Source organism: Diceros bicornis, chromosome 2 (assembly GCF_020826845.1).
Source record: "Diceros bicornis minor isolate mBicDic1 chromosome 2, mDicBic1.mat.cur, whole genome shotgun sequence".
NCBI lineage: Eukaryota > Metazoa > Chordata > Mammalia > Perissodactyla > Rhinocerotidae > Diceros > Diceros bicornis.
Genome location: NC_080741.1, coordinates 47,770,956 through 47,780,661, shown reverse-complemented (window position 1 = coordinate 47,780,661; position 9,706 = coordinate 47,770,956).

Below are 9,706 nucleotides of genomic sequence, written 5' to 3'. Positions count from 1 at the left end.
TCTGTAATTGTCATTGATAACGGAAAACACATGGTGAAACTGTGAGTGCTTTAGGGATCAGGAACATGCAATGTTTGTTCACACCTTTCAGTTGTGTTTTCAGAAAGTTCCTACAACACAGCAGAATGTAACAGAATTGCTGGTCATAAGCAAAGATGTAAAAGGCCACTTGCATTATTCAGTTTTTAGCCAAAGATAAACTATATGACACAGACAAGATAGCGAAACTGCTCTGATACAAATGTATCCAAAATGCTCAAACAAATGGCATAGCATCCATGAGGCGTTAGAAAGGCGGCTTCAGCAAAAACATGTGTAATAATAAACTTTACAGATTACAGTACTGACATAGTAGAACTTGCTAACAACCAATAGTTGCTTGTGGAAAAATGGCTGATTTACTGGAACCCACTGAAGAAGTCATCTTGAAAGCGCAAGTATTTCTCACTTGATACTGCTGTAAAGATCTTGCTGTCCTTCCATTCCAGAGGAGTGCGTGCAATGAAAGTTGAGAGGCAGGTGGAAACTGAGACAATTTTTAAAAATATTTAATGCCAATCACATTGTCCCGTGCACATTATTAGATTCAAGGTTTAAGAACAAACTTTTCTCAAGGGATAATTTGGAACTACAGGTGCATGGATAAATATTAGAAATTGAAAAATGGAAGTGAAGGCAATAATCAAATCCTGTGTCTTCTCTTCGGTTCCCCAGAAGGCAGAGCCAGAGATCAAGGCTTATGTGGAGGGCTATGGGATCTCAGGCAGTAGAGGTGAGGGAAGGGTGCTGAAGCAGAGAAGGAGAAAGGGCCAGTACAAGCAAGCGTTGTGGTTGCTACCACAGGTGCTGGTTGTTAGAGCTCTCAGGACTGCCTGAGACGCTGAGATGCTTCTTGGGATTATCCACCTGGGTTTGGAGGTGGACGCATTGCTCCAACAGCTCCTATCTCCCGTTGGTCAAAGCTTTGCCCCACTGGACATCAATCAAGTCCCCTGCTCTTCCAACTTGCATGTGTGGGTGCTGAGCATCAATGGAGGAGTCCTGGGATAGGTGGTGAGAGGCATGGCCCAGCTCAAACCAGGTGCCATCAGGCCACATCTGTGGGGTGACTGGAGTCCCCAGCAGAAGAGGCTGAGAGGATTGGAAGTGACTCCTAAGAGGTGTCCAAATAGTCAGTTTCTGAGGCATTTATTCAGAAGGCATCTTCTTCAAGCAGTGCACAAACAATGAAACTGCATTATCACCAGCAATGATATCTTTAATTCCAGGAGTTGAAGAGGAGGTGAACTGTCACCTTAGTTGATTGCCGGGAGAGATAAAGAAAGGAAAGCTTAGTAACTCAACATCACCACGAGGACTTCCCCATACTGGCACAGCAGACACAAAACCCTGCTCCTCCACCAACCTTGGTGGGAAGTGAGTAACTTCTAGTATCTTACGTGTGTTGCGTAGTGACCACAGGAGCCACTGAAGGCTGACGGTGCAGAGAAGTGATTATCTCTACACCACGGTGTCAAACTTTAAAAATTAGAGCACTCACTTTTAATAATACAATTGCAATTATAATTACATTTTTAAATAAGATTTCAGATTATTTTTAAATCTCAGCAATTTTTCCTATGATGATGACCAACAGATTTGGCCTTAGTTGTGGCCAGATATTGATTTTTAGCTAAACGTGTGTTGATAGGTCTCTAATTTAATATCGTCTTAATAATCTAATAATATTTTAGTGATTTTATTGGATGTTTGCTCTTTGTTTGGGTCACTAAGAAGCACATGGACAAGTTTGTGTTCACTCTTTCAATTGCCAGGCCCTTAGAGTATGCAACAAGGAATTCTGTCTATGGTTTAATCTTACTCTCCTGTTCTTGTTTTCTTTTTGCTCTTATTTCCTCGTATAATAACATAAAATTTTTTAAAGTTCCTTTTTATGAAAGTTATAGTAGTGCATAGTTAAGAAATCACAAATAGCACCTCCTGTTCCCCATCTCCCCACCCCCTGCCCACCCCTCAGGGACAACCACTTTCATTTCTATTGGCTATTTTTCTTGGCGCTTACGTACATGTTGTTAAGTTAAATGCTTCCATTGCTACTTCATGGCGTATCAATTTTAGACATTATTGATTGATTTCCTGTTCTTGTGCGTAAGGATTCAGCTCCCTCACGTTCTTCCCCTCCCTACATCCTCTCAATATGGTTATTTTCCAGTTTCTGGTTGAGTGATTAATTAGTCCTCACACTACTATGACTACGTAAATATTATTCATTGTGGAGCCAACGTGTTGTGTTCCTGGAGTTGATAGTGGCTTCTTTTCTTTTTTTTCCCCATCTGCTTAGTTTTTTTTTTATACCTTTCACCAATTTTCCAACATGCTCCAACATGATCTGTCAATTATTGCCCAACACTAATTTTTGAAAAAGATCAAAACCCACAAATTTCACATTCTCAACACTGGACTGTACTGGCTGCTCTGGGAGTCCTGGGGTTCCCTTTGCCCTCCCCTGTGTTGAACCCCATTTCCAGAATCCTAGGGCCTCCTCTTTCTTCCTTACTCCCTCATTTTGCTGAGGCATATATTTTGTCTCTTCTTGAGAAAGCGTAGATTGGAGGTAAATTTTAAAGTCCTTACATGTTGAAAAGTATCTGTATTCTACCTTCCTACTTGATTAATACTTCGGTTCTGGTAGATTTCCAGGTTGAATGTAACATTTTCTCAAAATCGTGCAGCGGCTGCCCCGCTGTCTCTCATCAGACAGTGTTGTTACTGAGAGGTTGATGCCAGGTCCGTTTCTGTGCCTTTTTGTTGCCTCGTTTTTTCTCCTTGAAAGCTCTCAACATACTTATCTAGCCTTGCTGTTCTGAAAGTTCGTAAGGATGTGCTTTGGAGAAGGTCTGTGTCCAGTTATTGTGCTGGGTACTTGTTGCCCCTTCGTTCTGGAGACCTGTGGACTTTGCTCTGGGAACTTTTCCTGGGTCACTGTTACTACTACTGCTGCTACCAACTTTACTACTGCTGCAGCTACTACTACTGCTACTGTTACTGCTACTGCGGCTACTGCTACTATTGCTACTGTCACTACTGCTGCTACTGCTCCTCCTCCTCCTCCTCAGACTACTACTCCATCTCCTCCTCCTCCCAGGTTATAATACCCTTTCCAACATTTTTTTTCTATTCTCATACTCCTTTAGTCAAATTTTGGACACCATCCTGCACGCCACCTCCCTTCTCCCCCATGACTGACTTCCATTTCTTTTCGTTCTCTCCCATTGCTCAGTGGTTAAGGGTATGGGCTGTACAGCCAGATCCTGGTTTCAAATCCTGGCTGCCTCTTGCCATCTGGGAGGCCTTAGCAAGTTTACTTAAACTTTGTGCCTCAGTTTTCATAACTGTGAAATAGGCATAATAATCCCTACATGAGAGGGTTGTTATGAGGATGAAATGAGCTAATATATATAAACTCTTAGATCAGCTCCTTGGAAAATAATAAAAATTGTTATTGTTATTTCCTATTTCTACTCAACTTTATTTTTCAAACCTTCTGTTAGCTTTTCTTTTTAAATTTCTGATATTATATTTTTAATTTCCAAGAATGTTTTCCTATTTTCTGATTGTTCTCCCTCTCTCCCCCGCTTTTCTCATTGCTTCAGGCATCCACATTCTTCTTTTGTCTCTCTGAGAATGTCTACTCCATGTTTGTTTGTTTGCTTTTAGTTGTTTCATGCCCCCATGTTTCTCTCTCCTCTGAGTTCCTGTTCTCCTAGATGTTAATTCCAGACACTCTCTTCCATGTAGGCAGTTGTTCTCAGATGTCTGGCTGTTCCAGGCATTCCATTTATATTTAGGAGTGAGACACTAAAGCTGATGGGAAACACTGAGTGGGCAGGGCTTGTCCACTGGCAGGCAACTAATGTAGTGATTAGATAGTGAGATGACATTTATGTTGGGGGACCCCCTGCACATTAGTACCTGTAGGTATTTTTCTCTGGGGTCATTGTTTCTGCAGAGGAGAATCTTCTAATCTCCTGCTTGGAGAGTTAGTGCCTGGCTGCAGAGTTTTTGAAAGTGGGGCTGAGGAAGGGGCTAGCAGTCTCAATATTTGGCACAAGACAATGCACTAACCCCTTGGTGTGAGTCCAGCACTCACCCTGCTCTCCTGAGTGTGGAGACCTTCAGGTTTATTTACTCCAGAGACACCTGAGGGTCTCTTATGGGGATGGGGTAGGATAGTTACCTGGCCTGTGCAGGGTGGGGCCATCTAACTACCCCTTATGCAGAGTTTTAACTAATTGCCCTTTGTTCAACTTTGAACTTCAATTCCAGCTTCCACAGTACTTGGTACCTCTGAGTTTCAAGAATGTCCAAAGTTCTGAAGGGCTCAACTGGCTTGTTTCTCATTGTTCTTAGCAAATTCCTCAATAGGACTTCCCATCATCTACAGGTCCAGTTGATTCTAAATGACTGTGGGTTCATACCAAGACCAAGACCAAGAGGCTACATGGGACGTCAGCCTATTACCTTCCACCTTATGCTGTGAAATAAACTTCTTTCTTTCTTTTTTTTTCTCCCCAAAACCCCAGTACATAGTTGTGTATCATAGTTGTAGAGTTGTAGCTCTTCTATGTGGGAAGCCGCCTCAGCATGGCTTGATGAGAGGTGAGCAGGTCCACGTCCAGGATCCAAACTGGTGAACCCCAGGTTGCCGAGGTGGAACGTGTGAATTTAACCACTACGTCACAGGGTTGGCCCCTGAAATAAACTTCTTGCCTGTGGTTAGATGTGTATGTTGATGATGTAAGGCCTTCAGGAGGTGTAGGGGTGGATGGGGTAAGCAGAGTGATGATGAGTAAGGGAAACAATTCAATTACAGAATATTTAGTCCCCTGAAGACAAATCCCTTCCCTTCCCACCCTTGATGCAACTGGGTTGACGCAACCTTGATGCAGTCTGGTCTGCTCTAAACATGGTGTCTGCTCCAAGCATGGTGCCATATTGGGGGTTTCGGTTGGTTGTTCTTATAGGAAAATTGACACACAGCCATGGTAAAAACCAAGATAGCCTCAATGAGTGGAAGTCCATGCTTTTGAGCCCATGCCTTGTCTCCTTCCTTGTACTACTGTTTGCTCTGTTCATGAGCCTATGATAAGTCATCTGGCTGCTATGGGGAGGACAATCCAGTATACCATATCATCAGAGCCTCTGCCATTGTGGGGGCCTTTGGTGAGCATTCAAAGGAGATATGAATATTTTTACGTTTGGGGCTCATTCAAGAGGTCCAGTGACATGCTCCTCCAAACTTCCTTGACAACCGTTCTCAATCTTATTCCTTCCATTTCCCTTAACATCTGGCCAGATTGTAAGTCACTGCCAAGGAACTGGTGTAGATTGATCCTAGGTGATCTTTCCTTCCAGGCAAAGTAGATGATAACATAAACTCATTGAATTCTACCCCCTGGGAGAAGTCTTCTTCTTTACTGTCCTTTAGGGCCACCCCTGCCAGGGCCTGTGACTGACGTGGTTTACTTCATGCTCATTCAAGCAAACTGCAGGGCCATCTACACATAAGGCAGGCGGTGTTTTCATCCTAAGTCCATTAGTCAGAGGGAATTCCTGTGAGATCATAGGTCCAGGTTGAGGGAGGAGGGTGGCAGGTTGTTGGGATTAGCAATGCTGTGGAAGTGAGCAACCTGCCCATAATTCCTTCTAACCTGCTTGGATTAGGTGTTATATATACCGCTTCCACTCTATGATCCAGTGTAAATAGGTCTCCCTAATTTATAGCTAAGTCGATCAGGTGACATTCAGTTTATAATAAAGAACTTGAGTGTCATGGTAACTTGATGTCCCATAGCCAAACTCTTATTCTCCCCTGGAGTCCAGTGGCAATCCAGGAGTTCTTTCTTAGTGAAGGGGGCCCGGCTTTACTCCACTCTTCTAGGTGCTACTGCCATGTGCCTATCAAGGCTGGCTGCGGGCTCCACAGAGCATCCTGATATGCTCTGTGCATTCCGCAGATATGCTCTGTGCTCCCACAGCATTCCACCTGACGGGTTGTAACAGCTCAGTGACAGAGTCAGTAAACTCAGACCCCTGGTTATCTTTAGAACTTTCTCTTGCTATGGACCCCAAAAGTGGAAATTTTAGGGGTTACTCATTAAATGAGTAGAGCAGAACATAAAAATATGGTATATGTTGCTCCATCATCCAAAAGACCCCTAGGATATTGATATTCCTTTACTGGTGGGATATAAGATGTATGTGGCAGTTGTGTGTATACATTCTTTAAGACTTTTCCCTTCAAGTCTAATTATCCTCCCTCAGAATGTGGGTTAGATGTGATGCTATGTGACTTATGAGGCCAGGTTAGAAATAGGGTATATCTTCCACCTGGCTCATTCTCTCCCAGGATGCTTGCCCTTGAAACCTAGACACCATGTTGTGAGGAAGCCCAAGCCATAGGGAGAGGCCACGTGTGGGTGTTCTGGCGAACAGTTCCAGGTAGACCCTAAGCTGACTGGAGCCACCATCAATGACCAGACATATGAGTGAGTGAGCCTTCAGATGATTCCAGAGTGAGTTTGCTGAGTATAGCCGTTTCCCCCACTGCTCTTGGCCTTTGCATCTTCTGACTGAGGACCAGACATCATGGAGCAGAAACAAGCCGTTCCCATTGTGCCCTGTCCGATTTCCTGACCTGGAAATAAGAAATAAGTGCTATTGTTTCAAGCCACTAAGTTTTGGGGTTATTTGTTACACAGCAATAGATAACCAATACAATGCAGCTACTTGTCCTTCACTTTGGAGGGATAGGCCTGATCACTGAACCCCGTGATCTTCCCTGAGGTGAGAGACTCTGGTCTTTTCTCTGGATTTATCTTCCACTTTCTGTCAAGCATATGTTCTGTCTAGATAGCTAGGGTTCTTGGCTATTCCTGCTTTCCAGGTCCTCTCAACACAGTATTAAGAACAATGTGGACCAAAGTGATGTTCCGTTGGATGGTAGGATTGTGAGGCCCCTGCAGATTAGAGTGAGGCAAATTGCTGGAAAATAGCATAACTGAGGCAAGATGGCAAAGTGTACTCTGCCCCTGAGAGCTGAAAGCAAACTGCTTCTTCTGGTGGCCTTTCTGTACCAAAAGGGAAGAAAACGTATTTTCGTGATCAGAGGTTGACAAACTAAGGCCCCGTGGGCCACCTGTTTTTGTAACTAGTTTTATTGGAACACGGTCATGCCCATTCCTCCATGTGTTGTCTCTGGCTGCTTTCTCACTACAACTGCAGAGGTGAATAATTACATAGAGACCCTCTGGCTTGAAAGCCTAAAATATTTACTATCTGGACCTTTAAGAAAAAGTTACCAACCCATGTTCTAGATTAATATCTACATGCTAAATACCAGGATTGTAATAATTTGCTTCAACAAGGGAACAAGGCTTAGAAGAACACACGTAATTGAAGTTGCTATCTGATTTAGTTGTAATATTCTACTTGCTATTCTCCAAGACCCATCAGTTTTTTCTATTGGCCAACTGGAGAATTAAAAGGGGGTATGATAGGAATCAATATGTCTGCATCTTTCTTATCTATGATAGGACACTAATCTCTACTATTTCCCTCATGGGATAGTGTGTTGTTTTTGATTGGGAGGACAGGAGGCCTCCAATGGCTTCCATTTGACCCTTTCTCTCATAGTAAACTTTCTCTACTGTCTGAACGCCAAGTGTGGGAATCCCAGCCTTTGCTGAGTATAGCCGTTTCCCCCACTGCACTTGGGAACTGGTGAAAAAAGTCACAAGGTGGGTTCAGGGCCTTATTCAGTTGATAATGATGCAAAGTCACATCAAAACTCTATCACCCAGCTCTCATGAGCACCTACTCTGAGCTGACCACAATGATTTCCTGGGTCTTTTGGAATTACTGTATTTTGCAACTGGCATCCAATGATACCCAATTTCCCACTGCATGTTATTCAAGAAAAATTGGCTGCAGTTCCATTTGGGAAAGGCTAGGGTGAAGGTTCTCATGAGTGACAATATTGTAAACATCTTCCTCAAAAATGTGTGGTTTCCTTATCATTCAAGAGGCCCTGGTTTCGTGAAATGACTCGCTTCTGAGAATTTGGAGGGACGTCACATTCTCTACTAAAGCAACTCAAGACAGGTCTGGTTTTTGCCAGACCTAAAATTTTCTTGAGTAAGACATGATGTAGTTCTTGGGGTCCCCATCCTGAATGAACACAGTCAGAGGTTTCTGGATGTCAGATCACTCCTTGCGCCCTGATCACCATCCTTTTTCTGTTGGTTTTTATAACGGCCACACCTGTGTTGTTTCTTGCAGGTAAAACATCCACACTTAGTACATTCCTTACCTCACTGAGGTCAAGGTTGTATTTCAATTATAGCCCTTCCTACCACCATTCCGGATGACCTTCCCTCTCCAATCTTGTTTTCACGACCAACGAGAGAGGAGGCTCTTTGCTGTAGAGAGAATGAAGTAGACTGGTCAGGACCCACGTGATAGAGACAATGTAATGTTCCAGTCTTCCTCTAGGTTTTTCCAAGGGCTCCCTGGCCTTCCACACTCACCTAGCATGGACCAGCGTTTGGTCCAATTCTGTGTTAGCCCAATCAGTAAACTCTGAGAACCTTAGCCATTGAGCTCAGTATTTCTGATGAGTGCACATATCAACAAATTCAGCCCAATCCAAAATTCTATTCTGCCCACTTTTAAGCACTCTCCAAACCAAACCCAGATTTTTGATAATATATATTAAACAATTTCTATAATTCCTTATGTAATTTTTTTCCCTACTCTGATTCTGCATTTTACCTTTTGAGCCATGTTGAATTTAAATCCTATTTATTAGGTGAGCAACCATGAAGAGTGAGACATGGAGTGAACTGTTATCTTTATTATGCTAAGGAAAAATGGCTTCCTGAGAAAAGACAGGTGGAGATGACAGTGTGCTAGAGAGCAATGGAGGATCAGAGTTTCCCAGGTCCTCTGTATCCTTCCTGATAACCCCATTCTCACTGGTTTTTAGTTTGTCTCAATTAATGTCCTGACATTCATACACGCTTTTCAGCAAATGTGAATTCAACTCATATTATAATTAAGACACCTGCCAATTCAGGCTTTGAATTGGTTTCCAACAGTCTTAACTTGGCAGCTTCAAGTAATAAGAGTTTTTTTCAGCATGGTCACAGAATGGTTCTAAGTTTCACCCTAACTTGAAGATGAAAATTCCAGTATCTGAGTGGTTTTTCTTGCTTTAAGTTGCTCAGTGCCTTCAGGAGCAGCCATCCTACCCTCTGGTTCCGGCATTCCTCATCCTCTTTAGATTGGTGAATAAGTAGCATCTTCCTGCCACCCATGCCCTATCCCTGGCTAGGCTCTGTTCTCAGTGGGCAGACTAATTGTTTTACCGCTCTATCACGTGGGCTACCATTTTCCCGTTCTGGAATATGGATGGAAGCCTCACCTCCCTGGAAGTCTGATGTCTGCAACCTGCTCTCTAGCATTCATTTCCACATCCATTAATCTTTTTGATTTATAAACAACCCCAACTTCAGCCAAGAATGACTGTATGGGCAGGGTTTGGACAGCTCACTGAACAGAAGAAGGAAGGACCACTCGACCTCAGGAGGAGGTCATGGAGCCCTCTCTAGGCCATTGCCATAGGATCAATCAGTTCCACCCAACT